Source organism: Bombus vancouverensis, chromosome 8, assembly GCF_051014615.1.
Source record: "Bombus vancouverensis nearcticus chromosome 8, iyBomVanc1_principal, whole genome shotgun sequence".
In the NCBI taxonomy this organism is placed as follows: domain Eukaryota; kingdom Metazoa; phylum Arthropoda; class Insecta; order Hymenoptera; family Apidae; genus Bombus; species Bombus vancouverensis.
Window position 1 is genome coordinate 15,291,061 of NC_134918.1, and position 20,120 is coordinate 15,311,180.

At 47.0% G+C, this 20,120-nt stretch overlaps 2 protein-coding genes across 4 annotated transcripts in view; one reads left to right on the forward strand and one right to left on the reverse strand.

Annotated features, from left to right (window-relative positions):
• LOC117153750 (uncharacterized) overlaps positions 1-20,120 on the reverse strand; it is a 257,976-nt gene that overhangs the window by 230,274 nt on the left and 7,582 nt on the right. The window lies entirely within an intron of this gene.
• LOC117158751 (EF-hand calcium-binding domain-containing protein 11) overlaps positions 1-20,120 on the forward strand; it is a 122,403-nt gene that overhangs the window by 77,657 nt on the left and 24,626 nt on the right. Inside the window, exon 1 of one of the 2 annotated variants that reach the window (XM_076620445.1) lies at positions 5,070-5,088. The exons of the other annotated variant lie outside the window; for it this stretch is intronic. The gene's annotated coding sequence lies outside the window, so the exon portion shown is untranslated. Of the gene's footprint in view, positions 1-5,069; positions 5,089-20,120 lie in introns of those variants that run through there. 2 annotated transcript variants of the gene reach the window in all.

Sequence of the window (20,120 nt, forward strand, 5' to 3'; positions counted from 1 at the left end):
CCATTATATCACTGTCGTGTCTTACTCCCGTGTAGGGAATCAAACTTATCACGCGCTCCGTCTATATTTATAGCGTGGTATTTCTCTCTGCCGCGGTGGAAAGAATCGCGATAAATAACCAGGCCAACAAAGGGAACACCGAATTAGTAAGACGACCAGAACCGACTCCACGTCGCTCGACTATGTCAGCCTGTATTTCAAAAGTAAGATCCTTAGCGTTGTCGAGTGCGACAGGGGGTGGACCACCGTCTACAGAAATTACGGGGTTTGATGAAGGCATGTATAACATTCCCGCGTACGCGATCCTGCCGCGCGTTTTATCTGCGTGTCGGTGTGCATCGTGCGAACGTGTAGCTGCTCGTAGCCACGGTATACAGAAGCGTAGCTCAACGTACCTACGCACAGGTTTATAAACGCGCGAAACACGACGTTAGCATTAACTCATGCCTCGTTAAATCGTGCCGCTAACGTGCTCCGCAGAAACGATGCAAGCGAACGGGGAATGCTAAGGAAACACGTGGCATAGTAGCAAGGGGCGTAGAATTGATCCGAACAGTGCGTGGGGATTTTAAGGGGGATAAAGTCGAGTTGATCGGCTCGTTCCCGCGAATCATGCGAATATAACGTCGTCGTAACGACAGACGCGCGGGCAACGACGACGTACGTCGTACGTCACCATCGGGGTGTACGTACACCTCGCGTCTTTACACCTAAGCAGAATTACGCTTGTTGCGTCGTCTCGTCGTTTACTGATCTCTGTCGTTTGTTGCAGAGAAAGAGAAACAAATCACCGTTGTCGATCCTCGTAGATGTAAAAAGTACGACGGTCCGGTAACGGCGGCGTCGTTACGATTACACCTCGTCGTTCCAATATCTACGCGCCAGCTACAAAGTAGTCTTTATTGCCACTAAAATGGCGCGATATTCTCGCATCCTCCTCGGCCTTATGGCCCAATAAATTCCTCGGTATCGGCTGTCGCATACGGAACGTCGTGCCTTCGTTATCGTCGCGGAATGTCCAACTGTTAGAAATTTACGACCCCCCGTGTGCTCGTCGTGTATTTCCTAGCGGGTCTAGCGAGAAATTCGAAATTCAGCGCCGTTCGGATGAATCATCGCGAACGACCACGGTGATAAAATAAGAAACGCGGAGGGGCATCGATTGAAGGATTCGAAGGCTCGTGTAGGACGTAAAGGGACGTAACGCCGTGTCGATAGGAGCGACGACTTCGAACCCCGTGACAAAGCGCGGCAACCCCTGTGGGAGCTCCTTGTTGGTTGTTGCAGCAACGAACAAATATGAAATATTGATGACTAGCGTTGCAGCTGGGTAACGTCACTCCGTTCATTTGCCGACGATGACGACTTCGACGTATCGTCGCATAAATATGCACCGCTACCGTCACGATCGTATTCCCGACGCGCCGCGCGACGATCATCGGCTCGCGCGCGCGATAGCGTTCCGTGCACGCTCCATATGTCCGACAGTCGAACGTGATCGAATTTCAAATTCATCGAAATGTTTTGAATACGCGGCTGGAATGATTCGCGGGCGATCAACGAAAAAAAAGAATGGGATCGGTGGAGCCGAATCGGCCGCACTGATTGGTCGGATTACGCTAGTCCATACGCGATTCTCAATCGAAGTAACGACACTAACGACGTGCCATTATTTCGGCATCGTTTCGCTGGTGCGCGTTTCCACTGCGGTTTTGGCAGAATCGAATATCCTGCGAACTAGCTAAAATCGTTGCTCGTACGATACATACGGAGAAACGGATATTCGAACGGTGGAAATTCGAGGAAACGTAGACGATATCTATGTTCGCGAACCTTTGTATGTATACAATCTACGCATGTATATAAATCGTGGCTCTAAATGGAAGCAATTTTTTAAAAAGCTTCAAGGGAAACGCACGCTCCGACGGCCGCGATTATTTCGATCCAATTGACAAAGTGCTCTCGACCGCTCTATAAGTTGGCGCTGATTTTCTCTCGATCGCCGGGCAACTCGTTAAGGCGTCTGTCAAGAAAGAAAAATGAAAAATAACGACGCCGCCATCAACGAGTGCAACGTCGACGTCGGCGAAGGCGACGAAAACGAGGAGAACGGTACTAATTAAGTGAGACGAAAACGGTTGAAAAACTTGACGGTAGAGGAGTCGCTGGTGAATCGTTAAGCTGCATTTAAGTCCTCCTCTCGACCGTACGCCATCCCCTTAGCTAATTGTTATTCGCGAAACATCCACGATGTTGTCTGCTCCGTTGATCGGCTTGCGAATAATAATCGCTCGAGGTGTATTTTATTTCTCCATCGCGAACTCGCACTCTCGTCCAAACGCGTCCGATGCAAGTCGTAACGTTCGCTTGAACGTACACGCTTTTGTGGTTGAAAACAGAAATTTCAATAATGAAATTACATTCCCATTAATTCCTCGTATATAACGCGCTACAAGTTAACGCTCCGTCCAGTCACACGTAAACGTTCGTTCGTTTATATCTCAATTACTGCAATCCCTGCATCGCTTTGATTCCCGCGAAATTTTTGCTGTATCGACAGCTTTATCAGACCAATAGGATGCTCCGGTTGCGCCGAATTTATTCAGCGATAATGCGCGCGAGGTTTTCGCATAATAAAACTTTGAAGGAAGATCCATTGTCTGTCGGCCCCCAGCCAAACTTTCCGGATTAGGCGTAAGAAGAAGCTGCACAGAGAATAGGAAGCTTGTCAGAGCGCGGAAGTTTACCGTGGTGAAAAGACAAAATGCAGCCATTGGAATAGTCACGTCTGGCCCGGTTCCTCCTCTGTATACACTAACAACTACCTGCTACGGAGAAATTACGATTGTACGAGCTGCATCCATTACCCCGATGTACTTTCATCTCTAATCTCCACCAGGTCCTTTACCGTTTCTTTATTCCTTTCTTTGTCTGCGCGATCTCAACGTTTTCACAATTAGCATCTCGCTGTTAGAGAATGCTACCTCGCCGTTCGTCCGTCCGCTTATCTATTTCGCGTTTCTCAAACTCTGTCCGATAGAAGGGTCGTTTTTAAACATAGCCGCGAGTGGTTCGACGCTAAGTAATCGTCGTTCCCGATAATCCAATCTACCAAACACGATGCACACGGCGATTTTCCCTTTGTGAGTCATTTGACGTCGATCGCGTAACGTGTCTCGCAGATAGTTTGAGAAACGCTGATCCACGCTGGTCTCTACGAGGAGTGGTGCTCCAGATCCTCGGAACCGCTTAGGGTGCCGACTACTATACCGACTCTCGATTACATCACGCGCATGTCCACCCACGTGAACACACTAGCTAGGAAGTAGCGGGTATAATCAGCGTGCACAAAGCCATTAGAGAATCGAGTTGAATGTATCAAGGCGAGAGAGAAAGAGGAGTGGGAGAGGGAAAGAGAGTCACTGGTAGGTGCACACGAAAGGGAGAGTAAGGACCTGAACGTGGCGCCATATGGCTGCTAGGTTCCTTTATCCGCGGAACCCATAGGGTACACACAAGTACCTGTATATCCACGTTTGCCTCTCTATGGGCTTTCTCTCCGCGTAGGGCACCGATGCGCGCACGCACACCAACCACCCGGAGAATCCACTCTCCGACAGCCATACAGCGCCGTGAATACATGGATTAGCTATTGTTAATCGTGCGCACGCCTGCCGAACCGATCTCCGCATACCTACGCACGTGCCTAATTAGAGAGGAAGCGATCTGCTCGTCACGTCTCCGATCGCGCGAGTTTATCCTACACGCTCCATTATTTTCCTCGTTGTTTCGCCACGTACGTTTATACGCGCGGTCTTGCTCGATGAGAAATTCCAACCGCTGAGAAACGAGCGTATATGTACGAGCAGGAAGGAAATTTCGATTTCCTTGCCGCGCCATCTATTCAACGTTACGGCGTTTAACGCGGTCCTAGAATTTTTTTTAAAGGAACGTCCAACCACATTACGTTTCTCCGATGAAAACGCGCAGGGAGAAAAGGTTCAAAGGAAGTCGCGAATGTTTTTCGCAATTTTCATCGACAAACGACCAAGACTGATTGGGTTGGATGCTTAAAGCTTTTGCGGCCTCGGGCTAGCCGTCAACAGCTGGCCTATGCAAACACCTCCACGGGGGGATAGTTTCGGTCCCTTTATGTTCGCTCCAAGGGGTGTCGTGCCTCTCCTCTGTGCACTCGTGACACGTTGCATTACAAGATCTATAACATAAGGGCGACCAGTCCTGGCTTCTAACCAGTCATCCATTCACGATTAAGAAAATATATAGTCGATCGACTCGTGCAAACTTATTTACATTTACGATCTACTGTCGTCTGTGTAGGATTAATTTTCATGAGAGCAACTATATGACTTTCCAGCCATTACATTCAACTTTAAATCGAAGTGGATTCGCTCGCGGTTTTGCAACAATACGTCTCTGTTCCCCTCGTGTAACCAGATAACTATTCTAGAAAATCTGCTACGGAAAGAACGATTTTAGCGCTACGACAATTTTTTTCTCGTAGGTTTGCTCGTGCGGGGCTCTTGCAAACGACTCCGACGATGACCTAGCAACCGCAGCGATGTCGAGATGAAATAAACTGTGGAACGTACACCATTGTCTCTCGATTAAATCACGAAACGGAGAAGAAGGGCAGAATCCACGGGACGTCGTGGCGGGACGTAGAAATTTTTTAATTTCCTCTTAGGATCGACTGGCTTGGCTGGAAATAAGAAAGACCAAGCGATTCGCCGGGAATGGCTCTCTTTATTATTCAACACCCATTACCACCACTCTTAGCTTTTCCTGTTACCTCTTCCCGCATTCCCTCGTTCGTCCACTTCTTCGCTTTTCTCTTCCTTTTGCCAACCGAGAGAGCTCCAAAAACGGAAAAGGACCAGGATCCCAAATGGAACGAGAGACACGGCAGGGGTCGCGAGAAGGGAAACCTAACGAAAACAATAAAGGCCGATTTTTTCCAGGCCGACGAATCATCCCCCTCGTAGTTGGTCGTCCCGTTGCAGATTCCATTCCTCTCGTTGGCTAAGCTTCGAACCTTCGTTTCTCCCTTGGGTCTCTCTCCTGTCTCAGGTAAGACGCGCTTTCAGCAACATTTTAAAAAACAGCCTGATTAACGAATGTTCCTGACGGGCGAGTAGGATCACATCTACGAACGAAATGACCAAAGAAATCTCGAACAAAGAGAGCAGCGGTTTAACGTTCGATAATTTTTCTTTCGGAGGTAACAGCGTCTTCTCGAGGTAAATCTACGGATAATCGATGTTTCCAATTTATTTGTCCGCTCCGGAACATCAAGGATTTTCCGAATTAACGTTGAACGAGAGGCGATAAATGCCCTGGCTACCGATTTGCCGCTAGCGGTATTGAGTCGTATTGGGGGATCGAGAAGTTTCGAACGCTTTATCCTCCGTTCTCTTATTTTCTCTCCTCTTTTTTGTCCTTTCTCGTGCCTCTACCCTTTCCATCTTTTTCTCGTCCACTTCCATGACTATCGAGGGAAGAAGATCAAGAATAAGGAGACCACCAGAAACGGCGATTCCTTTATTCGAAGCCACTAGCACAGGAATGCAATCACCTTGTCTAATGGAGCCTCGAGGTCAAGACCAGGGGTTCTCAGTTCGTTGAGCAATCGACGTTTTCCTGTGGCTTTTAAATGTTAATCGAGAACATGGAGGGAAACGAAGCAAGGGAGGACGAACAAAATAGAAAAGCAGAAAGAACCGAGATCGATTAAACAGCGAATGGAAGGGAGAGACTTCAAACGTTTGCCGAATGAAATTCATGAAAATGCAACAAAGTGCTTAAAGGAACCGAAAAAACGACAACCGACTGTTCCGATGCTTCGATTTCAAAGCCACGCGCAGTCGATTCGAGGGTACAAAAGCAATAATCGTTCGACTAATTGCATTGTTTTGCTCGTGCTTGCCGCGGACAAGGTTGCAGCCGCCTGCGTTCGTTAACAAAAGAAAAGGAAAACAAGAAAAAGGAAACGCAAGAAGAAAAAACGAAAAGAAAAACGAAAATAGCCATTAAAGTTCCACCTCGATTTCTTTCCTCGGCCACTCGAAGAAAATCTTGAAACCTATTAGCGGGCATTTATAACGGCCCGTGAACGGGTCAAAACGACTTGGATCTGGCTAAATTCAATTATTTCCAGAAACGTTTCAAAGTACTTTAAGAACCGTTCTCCAGGAACGTTTATTACATAGCCAACTTGTGAAGCGAGTGGCTTTTCTTTCTCTCCCTCTCTCTTTCTCTCTTTCTCTCTCTATCCGAAAGGTGTTTCGGCTACTTCGTATAATTAGATCCTCGTTTCTTAGAACCTTAAAAACAATATTTAAGCCACCACGGCTCACAATCGTCGCTGAATTCGTCGTCGAAATTAAATGCTCGTTTGGGAAAGACGAAATGAGAAAGAACGTGAGGCACGAGCACGCTGCATAATCGGTGAAGTTTCCCTGATTATCGTCGTCCCAAAGACGTTTTTGAATGGTGGTCTCCCGGTATACATCCGACTAATCGACTAATAAATAGCCGTCGAATTAGCTGTAATTGGCTTTGGCTGTAAACAGAGCGCGAGCGCACGGCTGTAGCCCATTAGCATCCCACAGGATCCATTAACTCCTCTCCTTCTCGCTTTGCACGCAACGTCGCACTGGTTTAAATCCTCTTCGGCTCTTTCCATCCCTTGTCGATCCGTCGATGAGGACCCCTCTTCCTCTTCCGATCCACGCGGTACACGGCGTTCCTCTCCCGCCAACGTCGAACAAAGTGTGCAGACGAACTCGTCGAAACGCGCGTATTATCGTCTGACGAAGGCGACCACGAATTAACGATGAAATGAAAAGGGATGGAAGGAAGGAGAAATGTACGAGGAAAGGAGAGAACGAGCGAAGAAGAGTTATCGATTAAGTCTTGGAATCGCTAGCAAGCCCTTTGAATCCTGAACAGCGCCACCGGAAAGGGTTTGATCGTTCAACGTGGAGAGCGACCGACTCGGCTCGTTGTAAAGCGAAACACGAACGCGAGCAAAACGACGAGCGGCAGTGGAGCGCGGAGACACAAAGGAAAAACGCCGAGCAAAAATGCTAAATGCCACGCGGCGCTGTTGGTCGGAACTACGAGGGACACCTAAGCGAGCCCAAGAGATGCCGGAAAAGAAAGTATCGGAAGAACGCGTCACTTGTTGCTAGAAATCTAGGATATGAAACACGACGCTACACGATAGACGACCGAGCACCGTGAGCGCCGTACAGAGAGACCCCGGCGAATTTTTGTCGGACTCGATTTTTCCTCTACACACGGCCAACTTCTCGCTGCACGAAATAAACTACCCGGCCAGAAATTGAACGCACATTGCCCGCTGCAATCCGTGCTCACGGTTTCGATTCCGACGTCCGGCTATTTGATTTCAATTAATTCTTTTTCTTCGTTCGGCTTCTCGCTTTGTTTCTCACTGCTGAAAACCAGCGTATCGATTTATCGATTGCGAAACCTAGCGATAGATTTATTTGATCGAACCCATACGACCACTTACATGCCTACTATGTGCAACGTTTCGCTTGTAGGCGAAAATCGATAGAACGATCCAATTCCAGCTCCGTGCACGTCTGCTCCGCTAATTGACCTATCTAACCTGCCGATGGATTCTTCCTCAACTGGTTGCGGCTAGAAATTCGAGAACGGTCGAGACCTACAAATTACATTTACACCCGAGAAGAAACGGCACGAGGAACGTCAAAACGAATATAGGCGTCTACCATCGGAACCCGTTTGTAGCCATCTCACTGGCAAACCACCTCCGACTCGGTACCACGGTCTCGATATATTTTCGTTTCCAATCCCTAGACGCCTCTGCGACCGCTCGAATAGCCGGTGCACACAACTACGCGCGAACGCGCCCAAGTACCGCACACAACAGAGCGCAAGAGTCAAGGGTTTGTCCGCGATCCATTAAAAACGTGTTGGTTTTATTTGGCTAACCGAACGGCCAGCTGACACGAGGGGAAATCTCGATAGAGAAGCGTGCAGGCGTCGCGGTGCTCGTTACGATATCGCTTCGACGCCGATCGCTTATCCGTCGCTCTCCAATGACCAAGTAGTCGAGAACGTCCCCCCGCGAGACAGTGCGTGCTCGTTCTATCCTTGTTATTTTGAATTTTTCTATTTTGAATTCGCTGCAGAATGGTTACGCGACGACATAATTGCGTCGACCACGCGTTCGAAAAGTTTCGAAAGAATCGGAACGATCAAATTTTCAAAGAATTGAGAGAAGCGACTGTAAGAACCGAGCCATACAGACTGGTACAATGGGTAAACATTCGCGATCGAGGCGAGTCGTTCTACGATTATCTATGCAGGCTACGTCGTTAAGAGACCCATGGCTACGGGTGTGTATCTTCTTACGTACCATTTTCTACCTACTCTTCCCCCACTTGTTCCTGCTAGACAGACAGGTTCACAGGCAACGAAACACTCTGATGACCAGGTCACAGGTAAACCGAATAACCGGGAGTCAATATTTAGCCGGCCATTAAACGAATGTCCTATCGAAAGCACTGAGAGCGGTGTAGAGACAAAAAAAAAGCAAATCTGTCCCACGTAGTTTAAACATCGTGAACATCGGAAGGTTCGATTTCTCTTTTAGGAGGCCGTAGAAACGTTTCGAGAACTTTCGAGTACGTTACGACCAATAAGTCATGCGACGACCACTCTGTCGTCTATTATTCTCGAGAAAAAAGAAAAAAAAAAGAAAAGATGAAAGTAGACATATAACTTTTCTTCGCTTCCTCATTGTCGAACGAAGGTAGAAAAATATCGTAACCCAATAACTTGGTCATCGATCACAGCAGCTTGCAGAATGTTAAACATTTTTTCGTCAAAGACACGGTAGTTGGTTCGGCGATTCGAGGAACAGTGATGCGGCGTACCGAAGGCATCGTTGACTTATCCAAATAATTTACTCCGATGCGTGCACCTCGGTTATACGGAAACACGCGTGATTCCGCGCGTGCCACGCCATGTGCCGCGGTCAAAGCACCTATAAATAAAACCTCGTCCCTTTCGAAATCGTAGGTGGCGAGGTCTGATCCTCGCTCCTGCTGTACACGCGTTTGTTTGGATTTATTCGGGATTTCCTGTACGTGAAACCGGCGTCGCGCGAGAGAACCGTCCGCCCTGAAGGATTTATTTCCATTCGTAAGTCGTGCGAGCCGTTTCCATGTACTGTCTCAGACCGATTTCGCCATAAGATGTGCCCATGGAAAACGCGTGCAACTTTCAAGCGGAAACCTAGAAGCACGCGCCGCACGCGTAATATCAATTTACCCGATCCTTCCGTCATAACGCGATTTCCCTTATCATCGCTGCTACGGAGAGAAAATAAAGAAGATCGTATTTCAAAAGGACTAAATTAACGTGGAAACGGGTGACAACAAGATTTCCCGACGCGTCTCGTTTATATCGTTTACGTTTCGCGAGAGGTTATGAAACGCGAGAAGAAAATAATGAAATTCTCTGCGCATCAAGATCTTAGTGTCGCGTGAATAATTCACGAGAATGCTTTTAAGTGGATGGGCCTAGAGAGAGGGCAGAAGGGCTATAGGTGCTGTGAAACGTATAGCGGTGGGCGGTTACCCTTGTCAATAATCGCAAGGAATGCTTTTAGTTTTAAACCCTACTCGTCTAAGACTTTGGCCTGTCCCCGAGGCTTCCACCGCGTCATCGTTAATGGTCACCACGAAAGGATTCGAGTCCAGTTTCTACCGTCGTCTACGTCGATGGACGTTTCTCTTCGTCCTTCCGCCTTCCTATCTTCCAGAGGCTCGAATTTCTATCGGTGTGACTGGTTCTTCCCAGGCCTAAACCTTCGTCGAGCGAGATTCGTAAACTAGACGTCAAAACGTCCGTCAATTTACACGAGCGTAATCGGTTTAAATCGATCGTAGCACCAATTAAAGTCAAACGACAAATTGCCGGCGAAATCGCTTAAACAATCTGTTCTTTCTCCTTGAACAGAGCCGCAACCCAATTCACGGAAGACCCCAACCAACCCACTTTTACTGGCACTCAGGCGTAGAAGCGCAATTTACGGGCAAGAATGCGAGATCCCCAGGCGCAATACCGGCGAAATTCACCCTCCTTTTCTTACCCCAGTTTTCTTCCGTAATGCGCGCAGTCTACGGCACGTCTAGACGACCTACGTCAACGTTGGCGGCCAACAAAAATTCGACATCCTCTCGAAACAATAATTTCCCGATGAAAGAAGACAAGCGAGGAACGGCACAGAGCCAAGATGCATCCAGCCAGTTGCCACTGTTCGAGACGTTCAGCGAAAAAAGCCGAGAAGAACGTTTCGTTGGACAGAAAACTACCCCCTTCTTCGGTGCATGTTCCTTTCTTCTCAGAGGAATCGGCGAACCGTCTTCTCATTACGAACCAAAAAGACTCGTTATACCTCTGGGTCCTCTAGACGGCGGAAAGCGGTCGCATTTAAAGCGGCGGCACGCAAATCGTTCCACGAGCCACGATTCCGACTCGCGCGGAGATCGGATTCCAGTCGCGAAAATCTTTCTATCACCCGCCGTTGTGACAGAAGGGGAACATTGCGCAAACGATAGGGAGCTTTACGAGCATTATTCAACGAGCAAAGGTTCCACGAGAACACCGGCAAAAGGTGTTCCCATTCTACCCGCGAAATCTTCGTTAATATCGGTTTATAGCGGTTCTCGTTTCAACTTAAAGACCGCCGCTTTTTAAGACCTCAATCGCGTTCCTCTCCTCTTCATCTTTTCAATAATTTCCAATAACTTCAGCAAAGAGCGAGCCCACCGGCAAAAAGATTCGAGACCCGCCGCGTTTATCTCGAGACACCCTCGCGCGCTTCTTCACGGAACTTTAAGCCGATCCTCCGAGATGAATCCATTTAACCTTTCCGGACTTGGCGAGGGCTACGCGATCTTCTCGGAATCGCGACCTCCTAGAATTGGAAATTCTATCTGACGGTGTTATTAAAGAGCAAATATCGGACGGAAGACGCGATTGTGCCCGGAAAAAGATTGTCTTCTCTTTCCTCTTGACATTATGCGTTCATCCATGTACATTGTTATCATGGTCGTTTCGCTCCTTTTACTTTCTGACGCTCCGACCAGTCGGGATGATCCTCGTTCTCTCGGCGCAACGGCTCCGGTTCATCTAGCGTCACAGCCAAATCGGATTTCCCAAGGTGGGAAGCACGGAATGTTAAATTAGAAGGCAGTCTGATGCATCGCCTGTATGTTGGTAAAGGAAAAAGCCCGGGCTACGAAAGAAGCATGAAAGCGAGCGGGTTTGATTTACCGTATATCGTGAATTTACAAGGCGTGGTCGCGGTAAACTTTTCACATTGACTTCGCGTGCTCGAGTGGCTCTTCCAGTGCCAAACTCACAAAACACGCTGGTTCGCGTACATCACTTTCCAATATTGATGATGCCAAGTAGTTGAAAGGAACGCGAAAGAAAGACGCCGCGAGACGCCGTTCGTCTTTTTTTTCCGGTTCGAGGAACTATTCGAGAATACGTCGGATTCTCGCGACAACGACGAATTAGCCGGAGACGTTCGCTAACGTTGATCAGCGAGACAAAAGTACGCGTCGGCCGAACGAACAAAAGTGTTTATTGTAATGCAAGAGAATTGTCTACTCGATGAAGAGAAGAACGAAAGCGGAGAAGGAATCGCGAGGAACGAAGTGAAAGGCGATTCTGAAGTAAAAATTAACGACGATAGGAAAAGATAGAGAAAGAGATGGCAGGAACTGTTTTAGTAGGAAAGTGGAAAGAGCTCGGCGAGAGTTTTCTCCTGTATCCGGTGGCGAACGGTTACTACATCGTGGGGTCCGTTGCCTACGACGTTATACACGTGAACGTGAATAGGAGAAACGCGCAATCTTACCCGGTACTCACCGAGTAACCACTACCACCTCGGAAAGCGCCGGAAAAACTTTAATGGATCTGTTTTTAAGGACCTCCCCCATACTACGGTGCGCGAGTTGCCGACCTCTTCACCGTGCAAAAACCCTCTCGAGTCAATGCTCCAGTCGAGGCAAGAGTATAACAGAAAAAAAAGAAAAAGGACAGAGACGGAGGGCGAAGTAGAACGCGAGCAACGAGCAGCAAATAAAGCACGAGACAGATAATCGTGCCATTTAACAGCGGCGCTCATCCAACCTCGTCGCATCACCTAGCACGCCTGAATGGTGAGCGTAATTAAAAATACGTTACGGCTACTTCTCTATCCTCTGATGGAGAAACGTGATGCAACCTGCCGCGCAGTAGACGCGACGCGACGTCGAGAAGACGAGACGCCAACAGACCAGACGAGACGCGATGCGCGAAACCGACGATACGACACGATAACGCGAAAATATAAACTGATATTCCGACTGAAACGAAATACGGGTAGCAAAGAAAAAGTTTCGAGCGCTAAGATTCGACGAGTACTCTCGCGACTTGCAAGATTTTCGAAGGAAAAGTTTGACTGGTAATCGGAATTGGAAAGGCTTGGCCGAAAGTTCCGAAGAGGTATGTATACATAGGTACTCGATGCATACATAGGCGGAGCGTCTAGCACACATTAATCATTCTGTCCCAAAGGCGGCTGCTTGCAATTTCCCAATGAACGTCAGTTCAACAGATTTTTCATCTTCTCCGGCGGTAACAGGGGGGAGAGGTGAAGCGAGGCGCCGGTACGCGAGCATGCTTCGCATACTTTTTGTTCAGCGAGCGCGCGGTCGTGCTCGTTCTCGCGTATTTTCCCTCGTCTTCGGCTCTTTGTTTTCTTCTCGTGGCTCGTCCTTCTGAAACCTGGCCCGCGTTTATCCCAGGCCTCCCTTGTTTCTCCTGGCTCCTCATCGTCATCGTCTTCTTCTCCGTCTTCTCCTTTTTCCCCTGCTTCTTCTATTCTCTCGTCTTCTACCTTGCAATGCCGTTTTAGTCGACCGCGAAATGGTTAACTCGTAAAAGGCTCTCGCCCACGGGCCACGGCAGCACCACTAGCGGACCGAGAATAATATCGTGTAATAAAGTACACGAAATATAAGGCGTCGATCGAGGACAGGGTCCCTTCGAAAAGTAATGGCCACACGTGCGAATTATTTTTATTGGCCGATTAACGGCTGCGTATCGATCCACGTAAATTTCCAACGACGTGTAACGCTAACAACGACCCTCTTCTACTTTCCTTCTACCGAATTCGCCCCTCAGGCGTTCGCGACATTGTCACCCCAGGTAGAAACGTGTGCGAACCCATTCAGGGGACATATATCGTTGCAATGCGAGTCATTTATTGTTCGTATCTTATCGGGAAGTCTCCTCTCTCTTTTTGACCCGCACCATGTTGATTTTACCGAAACCGATGGCGAACAGCAAGCAACGTATGTAAGGTATTAGTCCTTTTGCTTACGGTGTCCATGGTGTAATAGACGTCGCGTTTCCACGCGGACGTGCAAAAGTCATGATTTGCGAAACAAACGAAAGTGGAGTAATTCCGATTAGTAGGAAAAGCACGGTTCGAAATACGAATAAAAATAACAGAGGGTAGCAAAGGGGAGAGAAACTTCGGTAGCCTATCGTGTTTACGCGGACGTCTAATTTACGCGATCTCCAATTGCAAAGTTGAAAATTCAAACAAGGAGGCATCATCAAGTTAGAATCACCGAGTTTCACAAACCTCCGCGTTGCGAATAACCTGAAATTTTTGCCCGCAGCTTGTTTGACATTCAAGTTCGCAGAGTATTAGTTAATAGCTACTCGAACGCCAAAAAAAAAAAGAAAAACATTGGAGCGCGCTCGGCCCGCTGGGAAAAAAAGTTCCTCGCAGAGAGATTTTTATATTTCCGGCCACATACAACAGAGAGATTTTCCACGATTACTTTAACCATACTCCGTGGTACCTTTCGGGCGATATTCCCGACCGGAAAAGTTCCGATGCGCTTCGTTAATTTAAGAGTATTTCCGGATTTCAAGAAAAACTTCGCAGACAAGGTAAATATTTGATCGGTGCAACCACACGCGCAAACGGATGCCAATAAAACGGTATTGAAACGTTTTCATCGCCGTCCTAGCAATTAAGGTGAAACATTGCCACGCACACACGTGCCCAAACGAACGGGTTGCTATAATTCACGTGAAAGTTAGTCTTACACATTCGTGCCTAGTCCAGGTAGCCCGTGTTTCTTTGTAGATTACAAGAGACCGTGTATACAGAAAAGAATTTAGGAAACTCCCTTGGTATTTTCCAGAACGTAGGGAGATGGCCGCTCTTTGTTACGGGCGCATCGATTTCCGTGTTTAAACCGAAGCTTTAAAAGATAAGGGCCAGTGTGCCAGAATGGGGATGAAGTGGTAAGGTGTCGTCTGCAGACGAGTGGAGAGGTTGTTTTATTGCACGCTTTCTCGCTTCCCTTCCGCTAACGAGGTGGACTCGTAGCGAGATGTAGTACTCCGTTTTATTTGCAGCAAAACGATCATAAACATACGTGTCGACTCGTTTAAAAAGATGGGAAGAGATAAAACGACCGATACGCGATTCTCTATCGTCTACGCGAACAGCGTTTATTGTTTTATAAAGAAAAAATTAGATATGGCAAAATGTAACGGAAATACAGCCGTTGTATCTCACGATGAAAATGTTTGAGAACATAAACGGTGCCCGATACACGCCCACTGTTAACCACGCGTTAGCTTTTATCGAATAAACCAATTTCATTGGATCGTACAATTTAATCAACTAAAAGTAATCGAATGCAGAACGTAGCTGCCCGATGACCAACGGGTTGTATTACGTTGAGGCCAATTAAGCGTAATTTAATTATTGCCGGTACGATGTAGTAATTAATATAAGATGCGTATTGCCTGTGGCGCCGAATAATGTCCTTGCTGTTGACGGAACGCGTAACCATAACCACGGTACTACTCTGTTGTCCCACGCGTGAAACGATACGCATATTATATTATCGATGCGTTCGAGATCAACGAGGTTTCGAAAAGTTCGAGGAAATGAAAGGCGAGTTTTGCTCTAGAGATTGCCAGTGATGTATACCCGACGTCGCGCGAATGGAAACACGATGGAACGAAGACAGGATGTTTAGATTGAGAGGTTGATCTTTATTGCCTGACGAGTCAGAGGCTCTCAGAACGTTTCTGAACGAAGTTAGCGATAGCCAAGTTGAAAGATTCAGTGATTTATCAATCGATAAATCTCGTATACTCGACGAATTAATAGCTCTCGTATATTTTCGTGAAACAAGATCAAATATATTCGTTGATATAATGAAACAGTGTATCGTGAAAATAGAGACTTTTCTCTCGGAGCGATTCAAGCAGCAACGCGAGTATTCCAATCAATTTTATTCCTCTGCCCCCTCTCTCTCTCTCTCTCTCTCTCATCTCCTCCTCCCTTCCGCCCGCCCACTCGTAGCATTGCTTCCCTTCCGTGCACGTTTACCACCCTACGGGTCTCGCAGCGTTGCATCTAATATGAATGCCAGCGTCGCGCTATTTATTAAATAAATCAACACCACGTATACGTATAGACGTATGCGCTTGGATAGTTGGATCGTTGGTAGTTGCAGGTTATCGAGAGACGATACTCGAATCATAAATACGGTAGTGTACGTGGCTTCAATAAACCCTCTCTTAGCGAGTTTCAGCCCCCAGCTACGACCTTCTCCGCTTTCAATAAGGCAAGTCCTTTCGACTAGGTTGGTTTTCCCAGGGAAAACGGATATGTAGCGGTGTATATTGACTACCGGGGTATCCAGAGTGGCTTTCGACGTCGTGTCGAGAAGAACTCAATAGTAGATTCCCTCAATGAATATTCCTTCGATCCGCAATGATATCGGTTGTGCGAACGCAACGCGCATACAAATTCTACGGCGTCATTACGATATTGCCGGTAACACAACGCGCTTCTGATACACTTTTATCCAGGTACCGCGTGCTATCGAATCACTTAGATCGAAGATACCAAGCGATCGATTTACGTGGAAAGGCGATCTAAGGTAACGGAAGAAAAATTAATATCGAGCGAGCATCCTGCGATACAGAATCTGTATCTCATTGACCGTGCTTGAAACGGTATAGAACGGAGCAGGCAACGATGGGTAAGACACGGCTTAAAATCTTCTCACTCGACGGACAAATTTCCCTCTGATCGACGTTTCATTCACGATATCCGCAAAAAGCTCTTTGCGTGGCAAAGCTGAGGACACTTAATAATACCGACGACTGTAAAGCAGCTGGATCAAGAGTAACGGGAGAATCAAGAAAGACTCTCAGCCTAATCGCCATCCCACCGGAATGGAACGGCATGCCAAACTACGGATGCAATCCTATTTGTACGTTTGAGGACCTAGACGCGTCGTTATAGGTACGTATCGTTTCCATCGGATTGCGATCGATATTTGAGGGCTTTAAGATCAGAATGGAGATGAGTATATAATAAAAGCAGCAATGCAAAGACTACGTAAACGGCAACGTACGCATTCGAACCGCCCCCTCCTGTGTTCCATACATATGCACGCTATTTTTCCTTCGCGTTTGGTAAACCGCTCGAGAGAAAATGGAAAGAAGTACGATGAAAAAGAGAACAGCTATGGGAGAGGAAAGGAAAATATCTGCTCGGCAGTACCGCCAAATAATAAAAACGAGATTCCCGGAATCAGTATCTGAATCGAGTCTCGCGAGTGTACCGCGCCTCCCTGAGCGCGGAATAAATTACAGAGGGAAAGTTACGAAAATCCGGAGAACGGAGCTCGATGCGTCGAAAGAGTTGCCGTGTTAACTCGGGCATAACAAGCCGGGATAAGCCAACGGTGAAACAGAGAAAGCGAGAGGAACGAATCCGATGATCAGCAGCGTATAAATAGCTTGACGGGTCCGTAGGATGATAATAATGGTGTCGGAGGATGACTACCGATGATAAAAACCGCGCACGCCCGCCAGCAACCATTCGATTCAATTCCTGAATAGCACGACTGTCTTATTCATTCGTTACGCTATACAACGTAGCAAAGTCTGAAGCGATTTCCCGAATCTCATCCTCTTTTCTTCCCCGCCTCGTTTCCTATTTTTCTTCCATTTTTTTTTCCTTTTGTCTCGACTACTCTGATTTACCCACTATTCTCCCTGCGGACAAATTTATTCCAAGATCACGGGTTAAATCTCTAAAGTTTGCCAAGCTCTCGCATCACGACGTCGTATAACTAAGTATTGTCTACGTGAATAACTACTAAGCTGGGTAGAACAAGTTCCAGCTCGATATAGTTATAAATATGCAGTAGACGTATCCATAAAGGATAGATTATAGTTATTATTGAACTATTCACCGATAATTTTTACCCCGGAGAATAGTTTCTTTAATTAGGTTCTCGTGGATTTTCGACTTTTCATCGTTCGACAAATTTCAAAAAAATATTCGATTGAACGCATCGCTCCTAGACGACGCTTTGTATATTCCGTAACACGTTAAATCTACTCAGGAGAATTTCGGAAGACATTCAATATTGACCCAAGCAATAGTTTACCCTGCATGGGATGATCGTTAGCCGTACGCAAACGAGTATCGCCTTGCCTGCACGGATGCATTAGGGTGGAGCTTAAATTGGCGTCGTTTCTATTCTATTATTAACGGAAACATCGAACGACAGCGTGCAAATATACGATTCGGTTTCCGATAGAGGAGAAAGGCCGGTATAAAAGCATCATTACTGCAACAGGCGTTCATCGGTTTAGTGTATAATTACTTCTTTCTCTCTGTCTCTCTCTCTCTCTCGATGTAGTAACCAAACCCTCATTTTCGTATCTAAACCACCAATTACAGCCCAATTCGATATGTCTCATTGGGAAATATTGTAACGAAACCTGTTATTAACGAGCGTTACGCTTTATTCGCCATTTACATAACTAATCAACTCTGCTTTTTCCGCAACTTCCCACAAGACGAAACAAATTCGTTAGTTTCCACCAAACATGGACAGGTCGTAACAAATATACGGTGCAAAAAGTTTGAAAAATTACGTCGCAGATAACTATGCAAAAGGTGAAAATGAATATACTTCGCGTATACGCCATGGAGAAAGGATATCTTCCTTTTGATCTCGACTGTGCGACCACCATTCTGTTCCTGCAAACGATTTCGTTCCGAACTTGGGACAGACCGTTTGATCGTATTAAGCCAAGCTTTAACGAGCGGAACGAATCATCGGTCGTCCTTCTAATCCAAAGTCGCACGGAATTCACACAAGCAAAGAGGCAGAGTTAAACGTGAGGCAGATCACGCGTGTCAGCATCGTTCTCTCAGTTCCGTAAAATGATTCTCAGCACGATTTTAGAAGTTGGTCAGTGATCGAATGAAATACGGGATTCCCGGTCCCCCAGGAACCACGTGGGGCCACGTGGCGGCGTAACGCGTGCGAGTGAAATTCGAACGAGGAATACTGGTTGCCCTCTCGCCCACATACTTCGGAATTCTATATACGTCTCCGGGAGTGCAGCCAATGATCCTCGAGGTAAAAGAACTTTGTTGACCTTGACAGTGTTTAAAATGAAAATATTTGCAAAGTCAGGTGTCCCCGTGCACAAATCTACGCGATGATAACGACTGGATATTCGTCAATTCCTGCCCCCCCCCCTTCTTTTTTCTTTTTTGGAAACCGTGATCAGTCTCGTCGACAGGATGGAAATCGAAAATTCGTCCGAAACAGCAGATAGAATATTTCAGGTTGGCGGAAAGTATTGATTTTTCGTCGATGTCACGGGTGCAACGGCGAAACTCGTGTAAAGTTGTGTCTCGCATCGGTGTCGTCGATATTTACGTGCCGCGGCTACATTGATTTTAGATTGCACAGGTGAGCACGTAACTGCGTAAATAATGAGACTCACCCACGCAGAACGATGTTTTATTCATCATCGATCGGTTGAGGCTACAGACAGGATGCAAAACTTTTAATTCCCCATAAAATCCCGCGATCGTCCGGAAGCAATAGCGTGTACCGAGCTTAACGGACCCTCGATATTCGTATCTGTTACCGAGGTGCACATTTATTACTCCTCAAGAAGATTCCGCGAGGATGGCTGCCGTTCGCGAATCAGAAACACTTCTGCCGGTTATTACTCGTTAGATGAAAGCGGCCCGTCGTTGTCCAACTAACAACGACTAAATGCCAACGAATCGAAATGCAATTGCAATCGTAATATCTATCTGACCGTTTGCAGCCTGCTACCCGCCACGGACCGGCAATAATTTCTCGTTTGTCCTCGACACAGCGAAACGATCGGGATTCTTTTCGTGCTTCTCGTTTGCCTCTTCGATCTCGGTGTCGAGTAATATCGAAACAAGCTGTTTCTGACTCCTCGAAAACAGCCGATTCGTACAGGTTGAAATTGCACGAGAATCGGCGATATTTCGCGCCAATTGATATTGGCGCTATCAGAGACCGTGTCCCCCTTTTTCCCGCGATTATCCGACGTGATCGCAACGACATTGAAAAACATCAAATATTGCTCGCGATCGACTATTAAATTCGTCTCGTCAACGAAGAATGATAATAAATAATAAGAGGCTCGGTCCAATGCCTGTCCATTCTATCGTTCTCCGTTTATCCTGGACAAAACGAGAACAACAAAACCCAAAGAGAATATCAAGCCTAGGATGTGCGTAACGCGGTAACAAAGAAACTTTGGTTAGACCTCCCTCGGGTTCTAGACCTGTTTCCATCCAGGCTCTTTCTTTTTTCGTACACACGTGACGAGGATTTCAGTAGCGTGACAAACACGAGTGCCATAAAACCAGGCACATTCGCTTACGTAACAAATCGCTGAATCGATCGAAGCGACTCGCCCCTCGTTCGCAGAAACGGATCGCTCGTTCCGTACACGCGTTCAAAACATTTCCAGCCACGTGACCAATTTCACGAACGAATTGCGGCTCGTGCCTTCCCTCTGTCCTTAGGAGGTCCAACAAAGGTAAAACGTGTTTTGTTAGTCGGCTTGGCATTCGGTGCAATTAGCGAACCCGAAGGAACAACGCGAGGTCGGTGGCGCGCGACGAGAGAAAGAGCGCACCG